The sequence below is a fragment of the Symsagittifera roscoffensis genome, chromosome 5 (genome assembly GCF_963678635.1).
Source record: "Symsagittifera roscoffensis chromosome 5, txSymRosc1.1, whole genome shotgun sequence".
Taxonomy (NCBI): domain Eukaryota; kingdom Metazoa; phylum Xenacoelomorpha; order Acoela; family Convolutidae; genus Symsagittifera; species Symsagittifera roscoffensis.
The window spans coordinates 41,981,021-42,004,782 of record NC_087066.1 but is presented as its reverse complement, the minus strand read 5'-3'; the positions used below and the strand labels follow the sequence as shown (position 1 = coordinate 42,004,782).

General features: G+C 33.7%; 1 protein-coding gene and 9 non-coding genes across 10 annotated transcripts in view; 1 reads left to right on the top strand and 9 right to left on the bottom strand.

Annotated features, from left to right (window-relative positions):
- The window catches only part of LOC134846733 (protein phosphatase 3 catalytic subunit alpha-like), a 142,522-nt gene that overhangs the window by 50,166 nt on the left and 68,594 nt on the right, over nt 1-23,762 (top strand). The window lies entirely within an intron of this gene.
- Trnar-ucu (transfer RNA arginine (anticodon UCU)) lies at nt 8,036-8,107 on the bottom strand. The gene has a single exon. It is a non-coding gene; the product is annotated as a tRNA-Arg (tRNA).
- On the bottom strand, nt 10,028-10,100 carry Trnar-ucu (transfer RNA arginine (anticodon UCU)). Its single transcript has one exon. It is a non-coding gene; the product is annotated as a tRNA-Arg (tRNA).
- Nucleotides 11,972-12,044, bottom strand: Trnar-ucu (transfer RNA arginine (anticodon UCU)). The gene has a single exon. It is a non-coding gene; the product is annotated as a tRNA-Arg (tRNA).
- Nucleotides 12,889-12,961, bottom strand: Trnar-ucu (transfer RNA arginine (anticodon UCU)). The gene has a single exon. It is a non-coding gene; the product is annotated as a tRNA-Arg (tRNA).
- On the bottom strand, nt 14,809-14,881 carry Trnat-ugu (transfer RNA threonine (anticodon UGU)). The gene has a single exon. It is a non-coding gene; the product is annotated as a tRNA-Thr (tRNA).
- Trnar-ucu (transfer RNA arginine (anticodon UCU)) lies at nt 16,716-16,788 on the bottom strand. The gene has a single exon. It is a non-coding gene; the product is annotated as a tRNA-Arg (tRNA).
- Trnar-ucu (transfer RNA arginine (anticodon UCU)) lies at nt 18,519-18,591 on the bottom strand. Its single transcript has one exon. It is a non-coding gene; the product is annotated as a tRNA-Arg (tRNA).
- On the bottom strand, nt 20,320-20,392 carry Trnar-ucu (transfer RNA arginine (anticodon UCU)). The gene has a single exon. It is a non-coding gene; the product is annotated as a tRNA-Arg (tRNA).
- Trnar-ucu (transfer RNA arginine (anticodon UCU)) lies at nt 22,227-22,299 on the bottom strand. The gene has a single exon. It is a non-coding gene; the product is annotated as a tRNA-Arg (tRNA).

Sequence of the window (23,762 nt, the reverse complement as noted above, 5' to 3'; positions counted from 1 at the left end):
GATTTGATCTTTGAAATAACTAATTTGTAGCTTAAATAGCTTGCTTCAGAAAAAATTACCGATTTGTTTTGTGAATTAATTGAAGTATTTTGAAGTCTCAATGCTTGCATAGCTTGGATACGAAAACTTGAACTTTCCGCAAACTGATTTGTCTAAGAACTAACTTTGCATTACTTCAACGCCTGAATAGCATCAATAGAAAAACTTGAATTTTCTGCCTACCGATATGCTCAAGGAAATAACTTAAATTTTTCGGTCAAAAATTTTGAAAAATTATTTTTAGAGATTATATTGGATTATAATTGATTACTTTTTTAGAAAAAATAATGGATTACAATTGACTATAATCCCTATTGTGGTCCCGAATTGTTATTATAATCGATTATAAGGCAACATTTTTGACCTCAAAAATTGATTACAATCGATTATTATCATTTGTAATTCGATTATTATACTTTATTGCGGATACGTCCAAAAGCTTGGATTATGGAACATAGTCGATTATTATCCATGGTGCGTGGTTAAACGCGTGATGTTACGATGTAAAAGTATGAAGAACAAAAGAATCTGTTCACAATCGTACAATCGTTTGTTCACCCTTGCATTTTGAGGTATACAAGTATGATAGTTGGGTCACTAAAATCTAGATGCGTCCCTTGAAGAATTTTTTTGTGATTAAAGTGTTCGGAAACAGGTTTAGAGTTTGTTTGCTTTGTGCTTTTGAAAGTTCCTCAAAGATTGACGGAACCATCTTTCATAATTGGTTTTTTCAGGGACCCAGTTAACATAATTGTACCCATTTTGACATTCCGTTTTTACAACGTTTATATAATTTTTTTCATACTTGAAATTCAATGTGGATAATGAACATCAGCGCGACTATGAAAATGGCGTGATCGTGCGATGCCCACACAACAAACTTAGTGTTGTATAAGACGTATGTGTGCGTCACTGCTTCGGCTTTGCAATCCAGAAGTATGATTATAATCATCCTGAAATCAGATTAACCATGAAATTGATGCTTATGTTAGGATGGGCGGAAAAGAAAAAAGAGCCCTTTTTTCCTTCCTCCCCCACCTGCAGTTTTTTTAGTAGTAAAGCCACTTTTCGCATTGTCCGATCGTTATGAAAATTGACAGTTTACGAAACATTCGACTCGACGAAAAAATCGCCTGACTCTTTTCACTCCCCCACTCCCGACATCCAAAATTTTCAGTTTTTCAGTTGCCTTGCTCAGTTGATAACCTTCTCTATAGAAAACATTTCTTAAACAAGATCATTAAAGACCTGAATTTTGAAATGCGAAAACAACCTGTAGCGTTTAGGTGGGAAGTGTAATGGTAACATTTGGAAACTTCAAAAAATCATTAAAACAGAAAAATATAACCGCATGATGCAAGAACTTCCTTTTGTATGGCATTTATATTAACACAACATACAAACTCTACTATCGAACAGCAAAAGTGTGAAGGTCACGAAAAATGTGATTGACTTCTAGTTTTGAAAATGGTATTCAATTATTTCATTTCCCCCTGGGTTATGTTTTGGTTAGGTTTGTCATATAACTTTCATTTGGTTAGGTTTGTCATAAAATTGTCACTCGTAAATTATTCTGAAAAGTGGAGGAGTTTTAAGGCCATATCTTCTTTTTTTATTAAATGATTGACATGTTTTCAGCATAAGGTCTAATGACTAAGACGCTATCGAGCACAACCGACGTTTAAAACAGCATATATCAGAAATTCTAAGAATCTTTCAGTCTAGAACATTCCAGAATTTTTGTTTTAAATTGAAACTCTTGTCTACTTGTTATTCAAAAATTTTCCCTTCGCAGATTCATTTCTGTCTGAAACGAATCAACTAAAAACAGCAACCTCCATGCTTAGAAAAATTACTGATTGTTAATTCACGCTAAGAAATAACTTGAAATATTTCAAATTTTAACAGCTTTATTACCTTGCTTGTAAAAATTTAAGCATTTCATGAACCTAATCGGTCCTAATGGTATAACTTGCATCTTTCAAGTTTTCATAGCTTGAATACTTGCTTGGAAAAAACTTAAGTTTTCACGAAGCGATTCAGTCTAAGATATAACATGGAATTTCGCCAAGTTTCAAAACTTGAATAGCTTGCTTAGAAAACTTCAACTATTCCTGAACCGATTTGATCTTTGAAATAACTAATTTGTAGCTTAAATAGCTTGCTTCAGAAAAAATTACCGATTTGTTTTGTGAATTAATTGAAGTATTTTGAAGTCTCAATGCTTGCATAGCTTGGATACGAAAACTTGAACTTTCCGCAAACTGATTTGTCCTAAGAACTAACTTTGCATTACTTCAACGCCTGAATAGCATCAATAGAAAAACTTGAATTTTCTGCCTACCGATATGCTCAAGGAAATAACTTAAATTTTTTCACAGTTTCATAGCTTGAACAGCTTGCTTAGAAAAACTTAAACTCTGCAATAATTTTGAATGATTTCATCGCTTGTATGGCAGATAAAAAAAGCCTGATTTTTTTTGCAATCCGATTCGCTTTATGAAATAACTTGAAATAATTCAAAACTTTTTTGCTTGGACGATTTGAATAGGAAAACCATATGTTTTGAGATATTCATTTTTGGCTGACTGACCCCAAAATTATTCTAAAGGCGCCCTTGGCGCCAAAATATACTAATTTTGAGGGGGGAGTTTGCGCAAAAAAAAACGCAATTTTTCGGTCAAAAATTTTGAAAAATTATTTTTAGAGATTATATTGGATTATAATTGATTACTTTTTTAGAAAAAATAATGGATTACAATTGACTATAATCCCTATTGTGGTCCCGAATTGTTATTATAATCGATTATAAAGGCAACATTTTTGACCTCAAAAATTGATTACAATCGATTATTATCATTTGTAATTCGATTATTATACTTTATTGCGGATACGTTCAAAAGCTTGGATTATGGAACATAGTCGATTATTATCCATGGTGCGTGGTTAAACGCGTGATGTTACGATGTAAAAGTATGAAGAACAAAAGAATCTGTTCACAATCGTACAATCGTTTGTTCACCCTTGCATTTTGAGGTATACAAGTATGATAGTTGGGTCACTAAAGTCTAGATGGGTCCCTTGAAGAATTTTTTTGTGATTAAAGTGTTCGGAAACAGGTTTAGAGTTTGTTTGCTTTGTGCTTTTGAAAGTTCCTCAAAGATTGACGGAACCATCTTTTAATAATTGGTTTTTTCAGGGACCCAGTTAACATAATTGTACCCATTTTGACATTCCGTTTTTACAACGTTTATATAATTTTTTTCATACTTGAAATTCAATGTGGATAATGAACATCAGCGCGACTATGAAAATGGCGTGATCGTGCGATGCCCACACAACAAACTTAGTGTTGTATAAGACGTATGTGTGCGTCACTGCTTCGGCTTTGCAATCCAGAAGTATGATTATAATCATCCTGAAATCAGATTAACCATGAAATTGATGCTTATGTTAGGGTGGGCGGAAAAGGAAAAAGAGCCCTTTTTTCCTTCCTCCCCCACCTGCAGTTTTTTTAGTAGTAAAGCCACTTTTCGCATTGTCCGACCGTTATGAAAATTGACAGTTTATGAAACATTCGACTCGACGAAAAAATCGCCTGACTCTTTTCACTCCCCCACTCCCGACATCCAAAATTTTCAGTTTTTCAGTTGCCTTGCTCAGTTGATAACCTTCTCTATAGAAAACATTTCTTAAACAAGATCATTAAAGACCTGAATTTTGAAATGCGAAAACAACCTGTAGCGTTTAGGTGGGAAGTGTAATGGTAACATTTGGAAACTTCAAAAAATCATTAAAACAGAAAAATATAACCGCATGATGCAAGAACTTCCTTTTGTATCGCATTTATATTAACACAACATACAAACTCTACTATCGAACAGCAAAAGTGTGAAGGTCACGAAAAATGTGATTGACTTCTAGTTTTGAAAACGGTATTCAATTATTTCATTTTCCCCTGGGTTATGTTTTGGTTAGGTTTGTCATATAACTTTCATTTGGTTAGGTTTGTCATAAAATTGTCACTCGTAAATTATTCTGAAAAGTGGAGGACTTTTAAGGCCATATCTTCTTTTTTTATTAAATGATTGACATGTTTTCAGCATAAGGTCTAATGACTAAGACGCTATCGAGCACAACCGACGTTTAAAACAGCTTATATCAGAAATTCTAAGAATCTTTCAGTCTAGAACATTCCAGAATTTTTGTTTTAAATTGAAACTCTTGTCTACTTGTTATTCAAAAATTTTCCCTTCGCAGATTCATTTCTGTCTGAATCTAATCAACTAAAAACAGCAACCTCCATGCTTAGAAAAATTACTGATTGTTAATTCACGCTAAGAAATAACTTGAAATATTTCAAATTTTAACAGCTTTATTACCTTGCTTGTAAAAATTTAAGCATTTCATGAACCTAATCGGTCCTAATGGTATAACTTGCATCTTTCAAGTTTTCATAGCTTGAATACTTGCTTGGAAAAACTTAAGTTTTCACGAAGCGATTCAGTCTAAGATATAACATGGAATTTCGCCAAGTTTCAAAGCTTGAATAGCTTGCTTAGAAAACTTCAACTATTCCTGAACCGATTTGATCTTTGAAATAACTAATTTGTAGCTTAAATAGCTTGCTTCAGAAAAAATTACCGATTTGTTTTGTGAATTAATTGAAGTATTTTGAAGTCTCAATGCTTGCATAGCTTGGATACGAAAACTTGAACTTTCCGCAAACTGATTTGTCCTAAGAACTAACTCTGCATTACTTCAACGCCTGAATAGCATCAATAGAAAAACTTGAATTTTCTGCCTACCGATATGCTCAAGGAAATAACTTAAATTTTTTCACAGTTACATAGCTTGAACAGCTTGCTTAGAAAAACTTAAACTCTGCAATAATTTTGAATGATTTCATCGCTTGTATGGCAGATAAAAAAAGCCTGATTTTTTTTGCAATCCGATTCGCTTTATGAAATAACTTGAAATAATTCAAAACTTTTTTGCTTGGACGATTTGAATAGGAAAACCATATTTTTTGAGATATTCATTTTTGGCTGACTGACCCCAAAATTATTCTAAAGGCGCCCTTGGCGCCAAAATATACTAATTTTGAGGGGGGAGTTCGCGCAAAAAAAACGCAATTTTTCGGTCAAAAATTTTGAAAAATTATTTTTAGAGATTATATTGGATTATAATTGATTACTTTTTTAGAAAAAATAATGGATTACAATTGACTATAATCCCTATTGTGGTCCCGAATTGTTATTATAATCGATTATAAAGGCAACATTTTTGACCTCAAAAATTGATTACAATCGATTATTATCATTTGTAATTCGATTATTATACTTTATTGCGGATACGTTCAAAAGCTTGGATTATGGAGCATAGTCGATTATTATCCATGGTGCGTGGTTAAACGTGTGATGTTACGATGTAAAAGTATGAAGAACAAAAGAATCTGTTCACAATCGTACAATCGTTTGTTCACCCTTGCATTTTGAGGTATACAAGTATGATAGTTGGGTCACTAAAGTCTAGATGGGTCCCTTGAAGAATTTTTTTGTGATTAAAGTGTTCGGAAACAGGTTTAGAGTTTGTTTGCTTTGTGCTTTTGAAAGTTCCTCAAAGATTGACGGAACCATCTTTCATAATTGGTTTTTTCAGGGACCCAGTTAACATAATTGTACCCATTTTGACATTCCGTTTTTACAACGTTTATATAATTTTTTTCATACTTGAAATTCAATGTGGATAATGAACATCAGCGCGACTATGAAAATGGCGTGATCGTGCGATGCCCACACAACAAACTTAGTGTTGTATAAGACGTATGTGTGCGTCACTGCTTCGGCTTTGCAATCCAGAAGTATGATTATAATCATCCTGAAATCAGATTAACCATGAAATTGATGCTTATGTTAGGGTGGGCGGAAAAGGAAAAAGAGCCCTTTTTCCTTCCTCCCCACCTGCAGTTTTTTTAGTAGTAAAGCCACTTTTCGCATTGTCCGATCGTTATGAAAATTGACAGTTTACGAAACATTCGACTCGACGAAAAAATCGCCTGACTCTTTTCACTCCCCCACTCCCGACATCCAAAATTTTCAGTTTTTCAGTTGCCTTGCTCAGTTGATAACCTTCTCTATAGAAAACATTTCTTAAACAAGATCATTAAAGACCTGAATTTTGAAATGCGAAAACAACCTGTAGCGTTTAGGTGGGAAGTGTAATGGTAACATTTGGAAACTTCAAAAAATCATTAAAACAGAAAAATATAACCGCATGATGCAAGAACTTCCTTTTGTATCGCATTTATATTAACACAACATACAAACTCTACTATCGAACAGCAAAAGTGTGAAGGTCACGAAAAATGTGATTGACTTCTAGTTTTGAAAATGGTATTCAATTATTTCATTTCCCCCTGGGTTATGTTTTGGTTAGGTTTGTCATATAACTTTCATTTGGTTAGGTTTGTCATAAAACTGTTACGCGTAAATGTTTGACTAAGACGCTATCGGGCACAGTCGTCGTTTGAAACAGCTTATATCAGAAATTCCAGGAATAATCCAGTCTAGAACATTCCAGAATTGAAAAAAATTGAATTTCTTGTCTACTTGTTATTCAAAATTTTTGCGTTCACAGATTCATTTCTGTCTGAAACTAATCAACTAATCAACTGAAAACAGCAACCTCTATGCTTAGAAAAATTACTGATTGATGATTCACCCTGAGAAATAACTTGAAATAGTTCAAATTTCAACAATTTGATTACCTTGCTTGTAAAAACTTAAGCTTTTCATGATTCTAATCGGTCAATGGTATAACTTGAAAATTTTCAAATTTGCATAACTTGAATTCTAGCTTAGAAAAACTTAAATTTTCACGAGGCGATTCAGTCTATGATATAACATTGGTTTTCTCCAAGTTTTAAAGCTGGAATAGCTTGCTTAGAAAAACTTCAACTTTTCGTTAACCGATTTGGTCTGTGAAATAGCTAATTTGTAGCTTAAATAGCTTGCTTCAGAAAAACTTACTGATTTACTTTGTGAAATGAATTAAAGATGAATTAAAGTGTTTTTAAGTATCAATGCTTGCATAGCTTGGGTACGAAAACTTGAATTTTCGGCAAACCGGTTTGGTCTAAGAACTAACTTTGCATTACTTCAACGCCTGAATGGCATCAATAAAAAAACTTGAATTTTCTGCCTACCGATATGCTCAAGGAAATAATTTGAAATGTTTCACAGTTTCATAGCTTGAACAGCTTGCTTAGAAGAACGTAAACTCTGCAATAAATTTGAATGATTTGATCGCTTGTATGGCAGATAAAAAAACCTGATTTTTTCGCAATCCCATTCGCTTTATGAAATAACTTGAAATATTTCAATTTTTTTTCGCTTGAACAACTTGAATAGGAAGAAAGACTCTATTTTTTTGCAAAACAATAATTGTTTTTTTTACGATTCTATAAATTTTTTTCATATTTGAAATTCAAATTTGATAATGCACATCAGCGCGACTTTGAAAATCGCGTGATCTTGCGATGCCTACCCAAAAGTTTTTGTGTTCTATGAGACGTATGTGTGCGTCACTGCTTCGACTTTATCATCCAGAACTATGATTTCCTAAAATCTTTTTCGCAATCCCATTCGCTTATGAAATAACTTGAAATATTTCAAGTTTTGTTTGCTTGAACAACTTGAATAGGAAGACTCTATTTTTTTTGCAAAACGATAATTGAGTTTTTTACGATTATATAAATTCAAATATGGATAATGAACATCAGCGTGACTATGTAAAATGGCGTGATCGTGCGATTCCCACCCAACAAACTTAGTGTTCTATAAGACGTCTGTGTGCGTCACTGCTTCAGCTTTGCAATCCAGAAGTATGATTTAAATCATCCTGAAATCAGATTAACCGTGAAATACGGTTATTTCGTGAGAAACTAACAACTCATCTGCGGCGAGAATCGAACCCGCCGGGGAAACTAAAAACTCATCTCCGGCGGGATTCGAACCCGCGACCTCTGGATTAGAAGTCCAGCGCTTATCCACTTCGCTACGCAGACATAGGATATCATTGAATAGGTTTATTCGAATCTTAGTCAAAGGTGGGGAAAAATATACCGTAAAGGAACCAACCGCTTGATTACATCAAGTGTGCAATGGCTATAATACTTTAATTTACGAAATAAGTGTTGAATTGCATTTTACGAAACATTAGACTCAGCTTTTTCCCCCCTTCTCTCGCACAACCAATAAAAAGCGATATACATTCTGGGTAAGAAAAAGCTCGACGAAAAAATCGCCGGACTCTTTTTCACTCCCCCACTCCCGACATTTAAATTTTTCATATTTTTCAGTTGCCTTACTCAGTTGATAACCTTCTTTATAGAAAATATTTCTCAAACAAGATCATTAAAGACCTATTTTTTGAAATGCGAAAAAAACCTGTAGCGTTTAGGTGGGAAGTGTAATGGTAACATTTGGAAACTTCAAAAAATCATTAAAAAAGAAAAATGTAACCGCATGATGCAAGAACTTACTTTTTTATCGCGTTTATATTAACACAACATACAAAGTCTACTATCGAACAGCAAAAGTGTAAAATTCACAAAAAATGTGATTGTTTTCTAGTTTTGAAAATGGTATTCAATTATTTCATTTCCCAGTGAATCAAATTTACATATTGACCCTGTTTTCTCAAATTTGGTTAGTTTTGTCATAAAACTGTCACTCGTAAATTTTTGCGGAAAATGGAGGAGTTTCAGGGCCATATCTTCTTTTTTGTTAAATGAATGACATGTTTTCAGCATAAGGTCTAATGACTAAGACGCTATCGGGCACAGTCGTCGTTTGAAACAGCTTATATCAGAAATTCCAGGAATAATCCAGTCTAGAACATTACAGAATTGAAAAAAATTGAATTTCTTGTCTACTTGTTATTCAAAATTTTTGCGTTCACAGATTCATTTCTGTCTGAAACTAATCAACTAATCAACTGAAAACAGCAACCTCTATGCTTAGAAAAATTACTGATTGATGATTCACGCTGAGAAATAACTTGAAATAGTTCAAATTTCAACAATTTGATTACCTTGCTTGTAAAAACTTAAGCTTTTCATTATTCTAATCGGTCAATGGTATAACTTGAATATTTTCAAATTTGCATAACTTGAATTCTAGCTTAGAAAAACTTAAATTTTCACAAGGCGATTCAGTCTATGATATAACATTGGTTTTCTCCAAGTTTTAAAGCTGGAATAGCTTGCTTAGAAAAACTTCAACTTTTCGTTAACCGATTTGGTCTGTGAAATAGCTAATTTGTAGCTTAAATAGCTTGCTTCAGAAAAACTTACTGATTTACTTTGTGAAATGAATTAAAGTGTTTTTAAGTATCAATGCTTGCATAGCTTGGGTACGAAAACTTGAATTTTCGGCAAACCGGTTTGGTCTAAGAACTAACGTTGCATTACTTCAACGCCTGAATGGCATCAATAAAAAAACGTGAATTTTCTGCCTACCGATATGCTCAAGGAAATAATTTGAAATGTTTCACAGTTTCATAGCTTGAACAGCTTGCTTAGAAAAACCTAAACTCTGCAATAAATTTGAATGATTTCAACGCTTGTATGGCGAATAAAAAGAGCCTGCATTGTTCGCAATCCCGTTCGCTTTATGGAATAATTTGAAGTTTTGTTTTGTTTGAACAACCTGAATAGGAAGACTCTATTTTTTTTGCAAAACGATAATTGTGTTTTCTACGATTATATAAATTTGTTTCATACTTGAAATTCAAATATGGTTAATGAACATCAGCGCGACTATGAAAATCGCGTGATCGTGCGATGCCCACCGAACAAACTTAGTGTTCTATAAGACGTATGTGTGCGTCACTGTTTCGGCTTTGTTATCCAGAAATACGATTTTAATAATCCTGAAATCAAATTAACCGTGAAATAAGGTTATTTCGTGAGAAACTAAAAACTCATCTCCGGCGGGATTCGAACCCGCGACCTCTGGATTAGAAGTCCAGCGCGCTATCCACTGCGCTACGGAGACATAGGATATCATTGAGTAAAATATTCGAATCTTAGTCAAAGGTGGCATAAAACATACCGTAAACGAACCAACCGCGAAACATTCGACTCAGCTCTTTTTCCTCCCTCCTGTCGCACAACCAATAAAGAGCCATATACATTCTGGGTAAAAAAAAGTTCGACAAAAATACCACCGGAATCTTTTTCGATCCCCCACTCCCGACATTTAAAATGTTCAGTTTTTCGGTTGTCTTACTCAGTTAATAACCTTTTTTATAGAAAACATTTATTAAACAAGATCTTTAAAGACATGATTCTTGAAATGCGAAGAGAACCTATAGCGTTTGCGTGGAAATCGTAGTGGTAACATTCGGAAACTTCAAAAAATCAACAAAATAAGAAATTGTAACTGCATGATGCAAGAACTTACTTTTTATCGCATTTATATTAACACAACATACAAACTCTACTATCGAACAGCAAAAATGTAAAGGTAATAAAAAACGTGATTGACTTCTAGTTTTGAAAATGGAATTCATTTATTTCTTTTCCCAGTGAAACAAATTTACTTATTGACCCTGTTTTCTCAAATTTGGTTAGTTTCGTCATAAGACTGTCTCTCGTAAATTATTCTGGAAAGTGGAGGAGTTTTAAGACCATATGTTCTTTTTTTATTAAATGATTGACATGTTTTCAGCATAAGGTCCAATGGCTAAGACATTATGAGCACAACCGACCTTTAAAACAGCTTCTATCAGAAATTCTAAGAATCATTCAGTCTAGAACATTCCACAATTGTTTTTTGAAAAAAAAATTTAAACCCTTATCTACTTGTTTTTCAAAAATTTTGCGATCACAGATTCGTTTCTGTCTGAAACTAATCTACTATAAACAGCAACCTCCATGCTTTGAAAAAACACTGACTGATGATTCACGCTAAGAAAAAACTTAAATAGTTCAAATTTTAACAGCTTGATTACCTTGCTTGTAAAATTTCAGCTTCTCATGAACCTAATCGGTCTATGGTATAACTTTTTTTTTCAAATTTTCATAAGTTGAATACTTGCTTAGAAAAAATTAAATTTTCACGAAGCGATTTATTTTTTGATGTAACCTGAAATTTCTCCAAGTTTTAAAGCTTGAAAAAATTGCTTTGAAAAACTTCAACTTTTCTTGAACCGATTTGTTCTGTGAAATAGCTAATTTGTAGCTTAATTAGCTTGCTTCAGAAAAACTTATTGATTTACTTTGTGAAATGAATTGAAGTGTTTTGAAGTCTCAACGCTTGCATAGCTTGGATAGCTTGGATATCCAGTCTCAATTCTTGCATAGCTTGGATACGAAAACTTGAGTTTTCGGCAAAACGGTTTGTTCTAAGAACTAACATTGCATTACTTCAACGCCTGAATGGCATCAATAGAAAAACGTGAATTTTTGCCTACCAATATGCTCAAGGAAATAACTTGAAATGTTTCACAGTTTTATCGCTTGAAAAGCTTGCTTCGACGAACTTAAACTCTGCAATAATTTTCAATGATTTCATTGCTTGTATGGCAGATAAAAAAAGCCTGAATTTTTCGCAATTCTATTCGCTTTATGAATTAACTTGAAATATTTCCAGTTTATTTTGCTTGAACAACTTGAATAGGAAGACTCTTTTTTTGCAAAACAATAATTGAGTTTCTTACGATTATATAAATTCAAATATGGATAATGAACGCAGCGCGACTATGAAAATCGCGTGATCGTGCGATGCCCACCCAACAAACTTAGTGTTCTATAAGACGTATGTGTGCGTCACTGCTTCGGCTTTGTCATCCGGAAGTATGATTTTAATAATCCTGAAATCAGACTAACCGTGAAATAAGGTTATTTCGTGAAAAACTAAAAGCTCATCTTCGGTGGGATTCGAACCCGCGACCTCTGAATTAGAAGTCCAGTGCGCTATTCACTGCGCTACGGAGACATAGGATTCCATTGCGTAGAATATTCGAATCTTAGTCAAAGGTGGCATAAAACATACCGTAAACGAACCAACCGCAGAACATTCGACTCAGCTCTTTATCCTCCATTCTGTCGCACAACCAATAAAGAGCCATATACATTCTGGGTAAAAAAAACTTCGACGAAAATACCATTGGACTCTTTTTCACTCCCCCACTCCCGACATTTAAAGTTTTCAGTTTTTCAGTTGTCTTACTCAGTTGATAACCTTCTTTATAGAAAATTTTTATTAAACAAGATCACTAAAAACTTGTTTCTTGAAATGCGAAGACAACCTATTGCGTTTGCGTGGCAAGTGTAGTGGTAACATTTGAACACTTCAAAAAATCAACAAAATAGAAAAATATAACCGCATGATGCGAGAACTTACTTTTTTTCGCATTTATATTAACACAACATACAAACTCTACTATCGAACAGCAAAAGTGTAAAGGTCACAAAAAACGTGATTGACTTGTAGTTTTGAAAATGGAATTCAATTATTTCTGTTTCCAGTGAAACAAATTTACTTCTTGACCCTGTTTTCTCAAATTGGGTTTATTTTGTCATAAAAGTTTCACTCGTAAATTATTCTGGAAAGTGGATATTTGAGTTTTTTACAATTATTTAAATTCAAATATGGATAATGAACATCAGCGCGACTATGAAAATTGCGTGATCGTGCGATGCCCACCCAACAAACTTAGTGTTCTATAAGACGTATGTGTGCGTCACTGCTTCGTCTTTGTCATCCAGAAGTATGGTTTTAATAATCCTGAAATCAGATTAACCGTGAAATAACGTTATTTCGTGAAAAACTAAAAACCCAGATCCGGCGGGATTCGAACCCGCGACCTCTGGATTAGATGTCCAGCGCGCTATCAACTGCGCTACGGAGACAAAGGATATCGTTCAGTAGAGTATTCGAATCTTAGTCACAGGTGGCATAAAACATACCGTAAACGTCCAACCGCGAAACATTCGACTCAGCTCTTTTTCCTCCCTTCTGTCGCACAACCAATAAAAAGCCATATACATTCTGGGTAAAAAAAAAGTTCGACGAAAATACCGACGGACTCTTTTTCACTCCCCATATCCGCCATTAAAAATAGAGTCCCCACACCCGACATTTAAAATTTTCACTTTTTCAGTTGTCGTACTCAGTTGATAACCTTCTTTATAGAAAACATTTATTAAACAAGATCATTAAAGACATGATTCTTGAAATGCGAAGACAACCTATAGCGTTTGCGTGGAAAGTGTAGTGGTAATTTTTTGATTTTTCAAAAAAACAACAAAACAGAATATTATAACCGCATGATGCAAGAACTTACTTTTTTATCGCATTTATATTTACACAACATACAAACTCTACTATCGAACAGCGAACGTGTAAAGGTCACGAAAAATGTGATTGACTTCTAGTTTTGAAAATGGTATTCAATTATTTCATTTCCCTCTGAAACAAATTTACTTATTGAACCTGTTTTCTCAAATTTGTTTAGTTTTGTCATAAAACTGTCACTCGTAAATTATTCTTGAAAGTGGAGGGGTTTTGATGCCATATCTTCTTTTTTATCAAATGAATGACATGTTTCCAGCATAAGGTCTAGTGACTAAGACGCTATTGAGCACAACCGACGTTTAAAACAGCTTCTATCAGAAATTCTAAGAATCATTCAGTCTAGAACAATCCAGAATTTTTTTTTGAAAAAAAAATTGAAACTCCTGTTTACTTGTTATTCAAAAGTTTTGCGTTCACAGATTCATTTCGGTCTGAAATTAATCAACTAAAAACAGCAACCTCCATGCTTAGAAAAATTACTGATTGATGATTCACGCTCAGAAGTTACTTGAATTAGTTCAAATTTTAACAGCTTGATCACCTTGCATATAAAAACTTAATTTTTTTGATGAACCTAATCGGTCTATGGTATAACTTGATTTTTGTTTCAAAATTTCATAACTTGAGTACTTCAGTCTACTTCAGAAGCGATTCAGTCTATGATATAACCTGAAATTTCTCAAAATTTGAAGCTTGAAAAAATTGCTTTGAAAAATTTTTCTTGAACCGATTTGGTCTGTGAAATAGCTAATTTGTAGCTTAAATAGCTTGCTTCAGAAAATCTTACTGATTTACTTTGTGAAATGAATTGAAGTGTTTTGAAGTCTCAATGCTTGCATATCTTGGATACGAAAACTTGAAATTTCGGCAAACCGGTTTGGTCTAAGAACTAACTTTGCATTACTTCAACGCCTGAATGGCATCAATAAAAAAACTTGAATTTTCTGCCTACCGATATGCTCAAGGAAATAAATTTTTTCACAGTTTGATAACTTGAACAGTTTGCTTAGAAAAACTTAAACTCTGCAATATTTTTCAATGATTTCATTGCTTGTATGGCAGATAAAAAAGCCTGAATTTTTTGCAATCCCATTCGCTTCATGAAATAACTTGAAATATTTCAAGTTTTTTTGCTTGAACAACTTGAATAGGAAGACTCTGTTTTTTTTGCAAAACGATAATTGAGTTTTTTACGATTATATAAATTGAAATATGGATAATGAACACAGCGCGACTATGAAAAATCGCGTGATCGTGCGATGCCCACCCAACAAACTTAGTGATCTATAAAACGTATGTGTGCGTCACTGCTTCGGCTTTGTCATCCAGAAGTATGATTTTAATAATCCTGAAATCAGATTAACCGTGAAATAAGGTTATTTCGTGAGAAACTAAAAAAACTAATCTCCGGCGGGATTCGAACCTGCGACCTCTGGATTACAAGTTCAGCGCGCTAACCTTTGCGTTACGGAGACGTAGCATATCTTTGAGTAGAAAACTCGAACCTTAGTCAAAGGTGGCATAAAACATACCGTAAACGAACCAACCGCGAAACATTCGACTCAGCTCTTTTTCCTCCCTCCTGTCGCACAACCAATAAAGAGCCATATACATTCTCGGTTACAAAAAAGTTCGACAAAAATACCGCCGGACACTTTTTCACTCCCCACTCCCGACATTTAAAATGTTCAGTTTTTCAGTTGTCTTACTCAGTTGATAACCTTCTTTATAGAAAACATTTATTAAACATGATCATTAAAGACATGATTCTTGAGATGCGAAGACAACGTATAGCGTTTGCGTGGGAAGTGTTGTGGTAACATTTGGACACTTCAAAACATCAACAAAATAGAAATTTATAACCGCATGATGCAAGAACCTACTTTTTTATCGCATTCATATTAACACAATATACAAACTCTACTATCGAACAGCAAAAGTGTAAAGGTCACAAAAAACGTGAGTTACTTCTAGCTTTGAAAATGGAATTCATTTATTTCTTTTCCCAGTGAAACAAATTTAATTATTGACCCTGTTTTCTCAAATTTGGTTAGTTTTGTCATAAAACTGTCACTCGTAAAGTATTCTGGAAAGTGGAGGAGTTTTGAGGCCATATCTTCTTTTTTATTAAATGAAAGACATGTTTCCAGCATAAGGTCTAATGACTAAGACGCTATCGAGCACAACCGACGTTTAAAACAGCTTCTATCAAAAATTCTAAGAATCATCCAGTCTAGAGCATTCCAGAATTTAAAAAAATTGAATTTCTGGTCTACTTGTTATTCAAAAATTTTTCGTTCACAGATTCATTTCTGTCTGAAACTAATCAACTTAAAACAGCAATCTCCATGCTTAGAAAAATTACTGATTGATGATTCACGCTAAGAAATTACTTGAATTAATTCAAATTTGAACAGCTTGATTACCTTGCTTGTAAAAGTTTAAGCTTAGCTTCTCATGAACCTAATCGGTCTATGGTATAACTCTTTTTTCAAATTTTCATAACTTGAATACTTGCTTAGAAAAAATTAAATTTTCACGAGGCGATTTATTCTTTGATATAACATGAAATTTCTCCAAGTTTTAAAGCTGGAATAGCTTGCTTAGAAAAACTTCAACTTTTCTCGAACCGATTTGGTCGGTGAAATAGCTAATTTGTACCTTAAATAGTTTGCTTCAGAAAAATTTACTGATTTACTTTGTGAAATGAATTGAAGTGTTTTGGAGTATCAATGCTTGCATAGCTTGGATACGAAAACTTGAGTTTTTGGCAAACCGGTTTGGTCTAAGAACTAACTTTGCATTACTTCAACGCCTGAATGGCTTCAATAGAAAAACGTGAATTTTCTGCCTACCGATATGCTCAAGGAAATAACTTGAAATGTGTCACAGTTTCATAGCTTGAACAGCTTGCTTCGAAAAACTTAAGCTCTGCAATAATTTTCAATGATTTCATTGCTTGTATGGCAGATAAAAAAAAACCTGAATTTTTCGCAATTCTATTCGCTTTATGAAATAACTTGAAAAATTTCAAGTTTTGTTTGCTTGAACAACTTGAATAGGAAAACTCTATTTTTTTACAAAACGATAATTGAGTTTTTTACGATTATAGAAATTCAAATATGGATAATGAACACAGCGCGACTATGAAAATCGCGTGATCGTGCGATGCCCACCCAACAAACTTAGTGTTCTATAAAACGTATGTGTGCGTCACTGCGTCGGCTTTGTCATTAAAAAGTATGATTTTAAAAATTCTGAAATCGGATTAACCGTGAAATAAGGTTATTTCGTGAAAAACTAAAAACTCATCTCCGGTGGGATTCGAACCCGCGACCTCTGGATTAGAAGTCCAGCGCGCTATCCACTGCGCTACCGAGACATAGGATATCATTGAGTAGAAAATTCGAATCTTAGTCAAATGTGGCATAAAACATACCGTAAACGAACCAACCGCGAAACATTCGACTCAGCTCTTCATCCTCCATTCTGTCGCACAACCAATAAAAAGCCATATACATTCTGGGTAAAAAAAAACTTCGACGAAAATACCATTGGACTCTTTTTCACTCCCCCACTCCCGACATTTAAAGTTCTCAGTTTTTCAGTTGTCTTACTCAGTTGATAACCTTCTTTATAGAAAATTTTTATTAAACAAGATCATTAAAAACATGATTCTTGAAATGCGAAGACAACCTATAGCGTTTGCGTGGCAAGTGTAGCGGTAACATTTGAACACTTCAAAACATCAACAAAATAGAAATTTATAACCGCATGATGCAAGAACCTACTTTTTTATCGCATTCATATTAACACAACATACAAACTCTACTATCGAACAGCAAAAGTGTAAAGGTCACAAAAACGTGAGTGACTTGTAATTTTGAAAATGGAATTCATTTATTTCTGTTCCCAGTGAAACAAATTTACTTATTGACCCTGTTTTCTCAAATTTGGTTAGTTTTGTCATAAAACTGTCACTCGTAAAGTATTCTGGAAAGTGGAGGAGTTTTGAGGCCATATCTTCTTTTTTATTGAATGAAAAACATATTTCCAGCATAAGGTCTAATGACTAAGACGCTATCGAGCACAACCGACGTTTAAAACAGCTTCTATCAAAATTTCTAAGAATCATTCAGTCTAGAACATTCCAGAATTTAAAAAAAAATTGAATTTCTTGTCTACTTGTTATTCAAAAAATTTTCGTTCACAGATTCATTTCTGTCTGAAACTAATCAACTTAAAACAGCAATCTCCATGCTTAGAAAAATTACTGATTGATGATTCACGCTAAGAAATAACTTGAATTAGTTCAAATTTGAACAGCTTGATTACCTTGCTTGTAAAAACTTAAGCTTAGCTTCTCATGAACCTAATCGGTCTATGGTATAACTTTTTTTTCAAATTTAAATTCTCGAACCGATTTCTCGAACCGATTTGGTCGGTGAAATAGCTAATTTGTACCTTAAATAGTTTGCTTCAGAAAAATTTACTGATTTACTTTGTGAAATGAATTGAAGTGTTTTGGAGTATCAATGCTTGCATAGCTTGGATACGAAAACTTGAGTTTTTGGCAAACCGGTTTGGTCTAAGAACTAACTTTGCATTACTTCAACGCCTGAATGGCTTCAATAGAAAAACGTGAATTTTCTGCCTACCGATATGCTCAAGGAAATAACTTGAAATGTGTCACAGTTTCATAGCTTGAACAGCTTGCTTCGAAAAACTTAAGCTCTGCAATAATTTTCAATGATTTCATTGCTTGTATGGCAGATAAAAAAAAACCTGAATTTTTCGCAATTCTATTCGCTTTATGAAATAACTTGAAAAATTTCAAGTTTTGTTTGCTTGAACAACTTGAATAGGAAAACTCTATTTTTTTACAAAACGATAATTGAGTTTTTTACGATTATAGAAATTCAAATATGGATAATGAACACAGCGCGACTATGAAAATCGCGTGATCGTGCGATGCCCACCCAACAAACTTAGTGTTCTATAAAACGTATGTGTGCGTCACTGCTTCGGCTTTGTCATTAAAAAGTATGATTTTAAAAATTTTGAAATCGGATTAACCGTGAAATAAGGTTATTTCGTGAAAAACTAAAAACTCATCTCCGGTGGGATTCGAACCCGCGACCTCTGGATTAGAAGTCCAGCGCGCTATCCACTGCGCTACGGAGACATAGGATATCATTGAGTAGAAAATTCGAATCTTAGTCAAATGTGGCATAAAACATACCGTAAACGAACCAACCGCGAAACATTCGACTCAGCTCTTCATCCTCCATTCTGTCGCACAACCAATAAAAAGCCATATACATTCTGGGTAAAAAAAAAACTTCGACGAAAATACCATTGGACTCTTTTTCACTCCCCCACTCCCGACATTTAAAGTTCTCAGTTTTTCAGTTGTCTTACTCAGTTGATAACCTTCTTTATAGAAAATTTTTATTAAACAAGATCATTAAAAACATGATTCTTGAAATGCGAAGACAACCTATAGCGTTTGCGTGGCAAGTGTAGCGGTAACATTTGAACACTTCAAAACATCAACAAAATAGAAATTTATAACCGCATGATGCAAGAACCTACTTTTTTATCGCATTCATATTAACACAACATACAAACTCTACTATCGAACAGCAAAAGTGTAAAGGTCACAAAAACGTGAGTGACTTGTAATTTTGAAAATGGAATTCATTTATTTTTGTTCCCAGTGAAACAAATTTACTTATTGACCCTGTTTTCTCAAATTTGGTTAGTTTTGTCATAAAACTGTCACTCGTAAAGTATTCTGGAAAGTGGAGGAGTTTTGAGGCCATATCTTCTTTTTTATTGAATGAAAAACATATTTCCAGCATAAGGTCTAATGACTAAGACGCTATCGAGCACAACCGACGTTTAAAACAGCTTCTATCAAAATTTCTAAGAATCATTCAGTCTAGAACATTCCAGAATTTAAAAAAAATTGAATTTCTTGTCTACTTGTTATTCAAAAAATTTTCGTTCACAGATTCATTTCTGTCTGAAACTAATCAACTTAAAACAGCAATCTCCATGCTTAGAAAAATTACTGATTGATGATTCACGCTAAGAAATAACTTGAATTAGTTCAAATTTGAACAGCTTGATTACCTTGCTTGTAAAAACTTAAGCTTAGCTTCTCATGAACCTAATCGGTCTATGGTATAACTTTTTTTTCAAATTTAAATTCTCGAACCGATTTCTCGAACCAATTTGGTCGGTGAAATAGCTAATTTGTACCTTAAATAGCTTGCTTCAGAAAAACTTACTGATTTACTTTGTGAAATGAATTGAAGTGTTTTGGAGTATCAGTGCTTGCATAGCTTGGATACGAAAACTTGAATTTTTGGCAAACCGGTTTGGTCTAATAACTAACTTTGCATTACTTCAACGCCTGAATGGCATCAATAGAAAAACGTGAATTTTCTGCCTACCGATATGCTCAAGGAAATAACTTGGAATGTTTCACAGTTTCATAGCTTTAACAGCTTGCTTCGAAAAACTTAAACTCTGCAATAATTTTCAATCATTTCATTGTTTGTATGGCAGATAAAAAAAGCCTGAATTTTTTGCAATCCCATTCGCTTATGAAATAACTTGAAATATTTCAAGTTTTGTTTGCTTGAACAACTTGAATAGGAAGACTCTATTTTTTTGCAAAACGATAATTGAGTTTTTTACGATTATATAAATTCGAATATGGATAATGAACACAGCGCGACTATGAAAATCGCGTGATCGTGCGATGCCCACCCAACAAACTTAGTGTTCTATAAAACGTATGTGTGCGTCACTGCTTCGGCTTTGTCATCCAGAAGTATGATTTTAATAATCCTGAAATCAGATTAACCGTGAAATAAGGTTATTTCGTGAAAAACTAAAAACTCATCTCCGGCGGGATTCGAACCCGCGACCTCTGGATTAGAAGTCCAGCGCGCTATCCACTGCGCTACGGAGACATAACATATCATTGAGGAGAATATTCGAAACTTAGTTAAAGGTGGCATAAAACATACCGAAAACGAACCAACTGCGAAACATTCGACTCAGCTCTTTTTCCTCCCTTCTGTCGCACAACCAATTAGGAGCCATATTCATTCTGGGTTAAAAAAAAAGGTTCGACGAAAATACCGCCTGACTCTTTTTCACTCCCCCACTCCCGACATTTAAAATTTTCAGTTTTCAGTTGTCTTACTCAGTTGATAACCTTCTTTATAGAAAACATTTATTAAACAAGATCATTAAAGACATGATTCTTGAAAATCGAAGACAACCTATAGCGTTTGCGTGGGAAGTGTTGTTGTAACATTTGGACACTTCAAAAAATCAGCAAACTAGAAAATTATAACCGCATGATGCAAGAACTTACTTTTTATCGCATTTATATTAACACAACATACAAACTCTACTATCTAACAGCAAAAATGTAAAGGTCAGAAAAAACGTGATTGACTTCTAGTTTTGAAAATGGAATTCATTTATTTCTTTTCCCAGTGAAACAAATTTACTTATTGACCCTGTTTTCCCAAATTTGGTTAGTTTCGTCATAAGACTTTCACTCGTAAATTATTCTGGAAAGTGGAGGAGTTTTAAGACCATATCTTCTTTTTTATTAAATGAATTACATGTTTTCAGCATAAGGTCTAATGACTAAGACATTATCGAGCACAACCGACGTTTAAAACAGCTTCTATCAGAAATTCTAAGAATCATTCAGTCTAGAACATTCCACAATTATTTTTTGAAAAAAACAGAAACCCTTCTACATGTTATTCAAAAATTTTGCGATCACAGATTCGTTTCTGTCTGAAACTAATCTACTAAAAACAGCAACCTCCATGCTTAGAAAAATTTCTGATTGATGATTCACGCTAAGAAATAATTTAAATAGTTCAAACTTTAACAGCTTGATTACCTTGCTTGTAAAATTTAAGCTTCTCATGAACCTAATCGGACAATGGTATAACTTTCTTTTTCAAATTTTCATAACTTGAATACTTGCTTAGAAAAAATTAAATTTTCACGAAGCGATTAATTCTTTGATATAACATGAAACTTCTCCAAGTTTTAAAGCTTGAAAAAATTGCTTTGAAAAACTTCAACTTTTCTTGAACCGATTTGGTCTGTGAAATAGCTAATTTGTAGCTTAAATAGCTTGCTTCAGAAAAACTTACTGATTTACTTTGTGAAATGAATTGAAGTGTTTTGAAGTCTCAATGCTTGCATAGCTTGGATACGAAAACTTGAGGAGTTTTCGGCAAACCGGTTTGGTCTAAGAACTAACTTTGCATTACTTCAACGCCTGAATGGCATCAATAAAAAAACCTGAATTTTCTGCCCACCGATATGCTCAAGGAATAACTTAAATCTTTTCACAGTTTTATATCTTGAACAGCTTGCTTAGAAAAATTTAAACTCTGCAGTAGTTTTCAATGATTTCATTGCTTGTATGGCAGATAAAAAAAGCCAGTATTTTGCGCAATTCTATTCGCTTTATGAATTAACTTGAAATATTTCAAGTTTATTTTGCTTGAACAACTTGAATATGAAGACACTTTTTTTTGCAAAACGATAATTGAGTTTTGTACGATTATATAAATTCAAATATGGATAATGAACGCAGCGCGAGTATGAAAATCGCGTGATCGTGCGATTCCCACCCAACAAACTTAGTGTTTTATAAGACGTATGTGTGCTTCACTGCTTCGGCTTTGTCATTAAAAAGTATGATTTTAATAATTCTGAAATCAGAATAACTGTGAAATAAGGTTATTTCGTGAAAAACTAAAAATTCATCTCCGGTGGTATTCGAACCCGCGACCTCTGGATTAGAAGTCCAGCGCGCTATCCACTGCGCTACGGAGACATAGTATATCATTGAGTAGAATATTCGAATCTTAGTCAAATGTGGCATAAAACATACCGTAAACGAACCAACCGCGAAACATTTGACTCAGCTCTTTATCCTCCATTCTGTCGCACAACCAATAAAGTGCCATATACATTCTGGGTTAAAAAAAAAACTTCGACGAAAATACCATTGGACTCTTTTTCACTCCCCCACTCCCGACATTTAAAGTTCTCAGTTTTTCAGTTGTCTTACTCAGTTGATAACCTTCTTTATAGAAAATTTTTATTAAACATGATCATTAAAAACATGATTCTTGAAATGCGAAGACAACCTATAGCGTTTGCGTGGCAAGTGCAGTGGTAACATTTGGACACTTCAAAAAATCAACAACATAAAAAAATATAACCGCCTGATGCAAGAACTTACTTTTTTCGCGTTTATATTAACACAACTTACAAACTCTACTATCGAACAGCAAAAGTGTAAAAGTCACAAAAAACGTGATTGACTTGTAGTTTTGAAAATGGAATTAATTTAATTCTTTTCTCAGTGAAACAAATTTACTTGTTGACCCTGTTTTCTCAAATTTGGTTTGTTTCGTCATAAAATTGTCACTCGTAAATTATTCTGAAAAGTGGAGGAGTTTTAAGGCCATATCTTCTTTTTTTATTAAATGATTGACATGTTTTCAGCATAAGGTCTAATGACTAAGACGCTATCGAGCACAACCGACGTTTAAAACAGCTTATATCAGAAACTCTAAGAATCGTTCAGTCTAGAACATTCCAGAATTTTTTTTAAATTGAAACTCTTGTCTACTTGTTATTCAAAAATTTTGCCTTCGCAGAATCATTTCTGTCTGAAACTAATCAACTAAGAACAGCAATCTCCATGCTTAGAAAAATTACTGATTGTTGATTCACGCTAAGAAATACCGTAAACGTCCAACCGCGAAACATTCGACTCATTCGACTCAGCTTTTTTTTCTCCCTTCTGTCGCACAACCCAACCAAAAAAGATCCATATACATTCTGGGTAAAAAAAGTTCGACGAAAATACCGATGTACTCTTTTTCACTCCCCCACTCCCGACATTTAAAATTTTCAGTTTTTCAGTCGTCTTACTCGGTTTCTTTATTGAAAAAATTTATTAAACAAGATCATTAAAGACATGATTCTTGAAATGCGAAGACAACCTATAGCGTTTGCGTGTGAAGTGTAGTGATACTATTTTGACTTTTCAAAAAATCAACAAAACAGAACATTATAACCGCATGATGCAAGAACTTACTTTTTTATCGCATTTATATTAACACAACATACAAACTCTACTATCGAACAGCACAAGTGTAAAGGTCACGAAAAATGTGATTGACTTCTAGTTTTGAAATTGGTATTCAATTATTTCATTTGCCCCTGAAACAAATTTACTTATTGACCCTATTTTCTCAAATTTGTTTAGTTTTGTCATAAAACTGT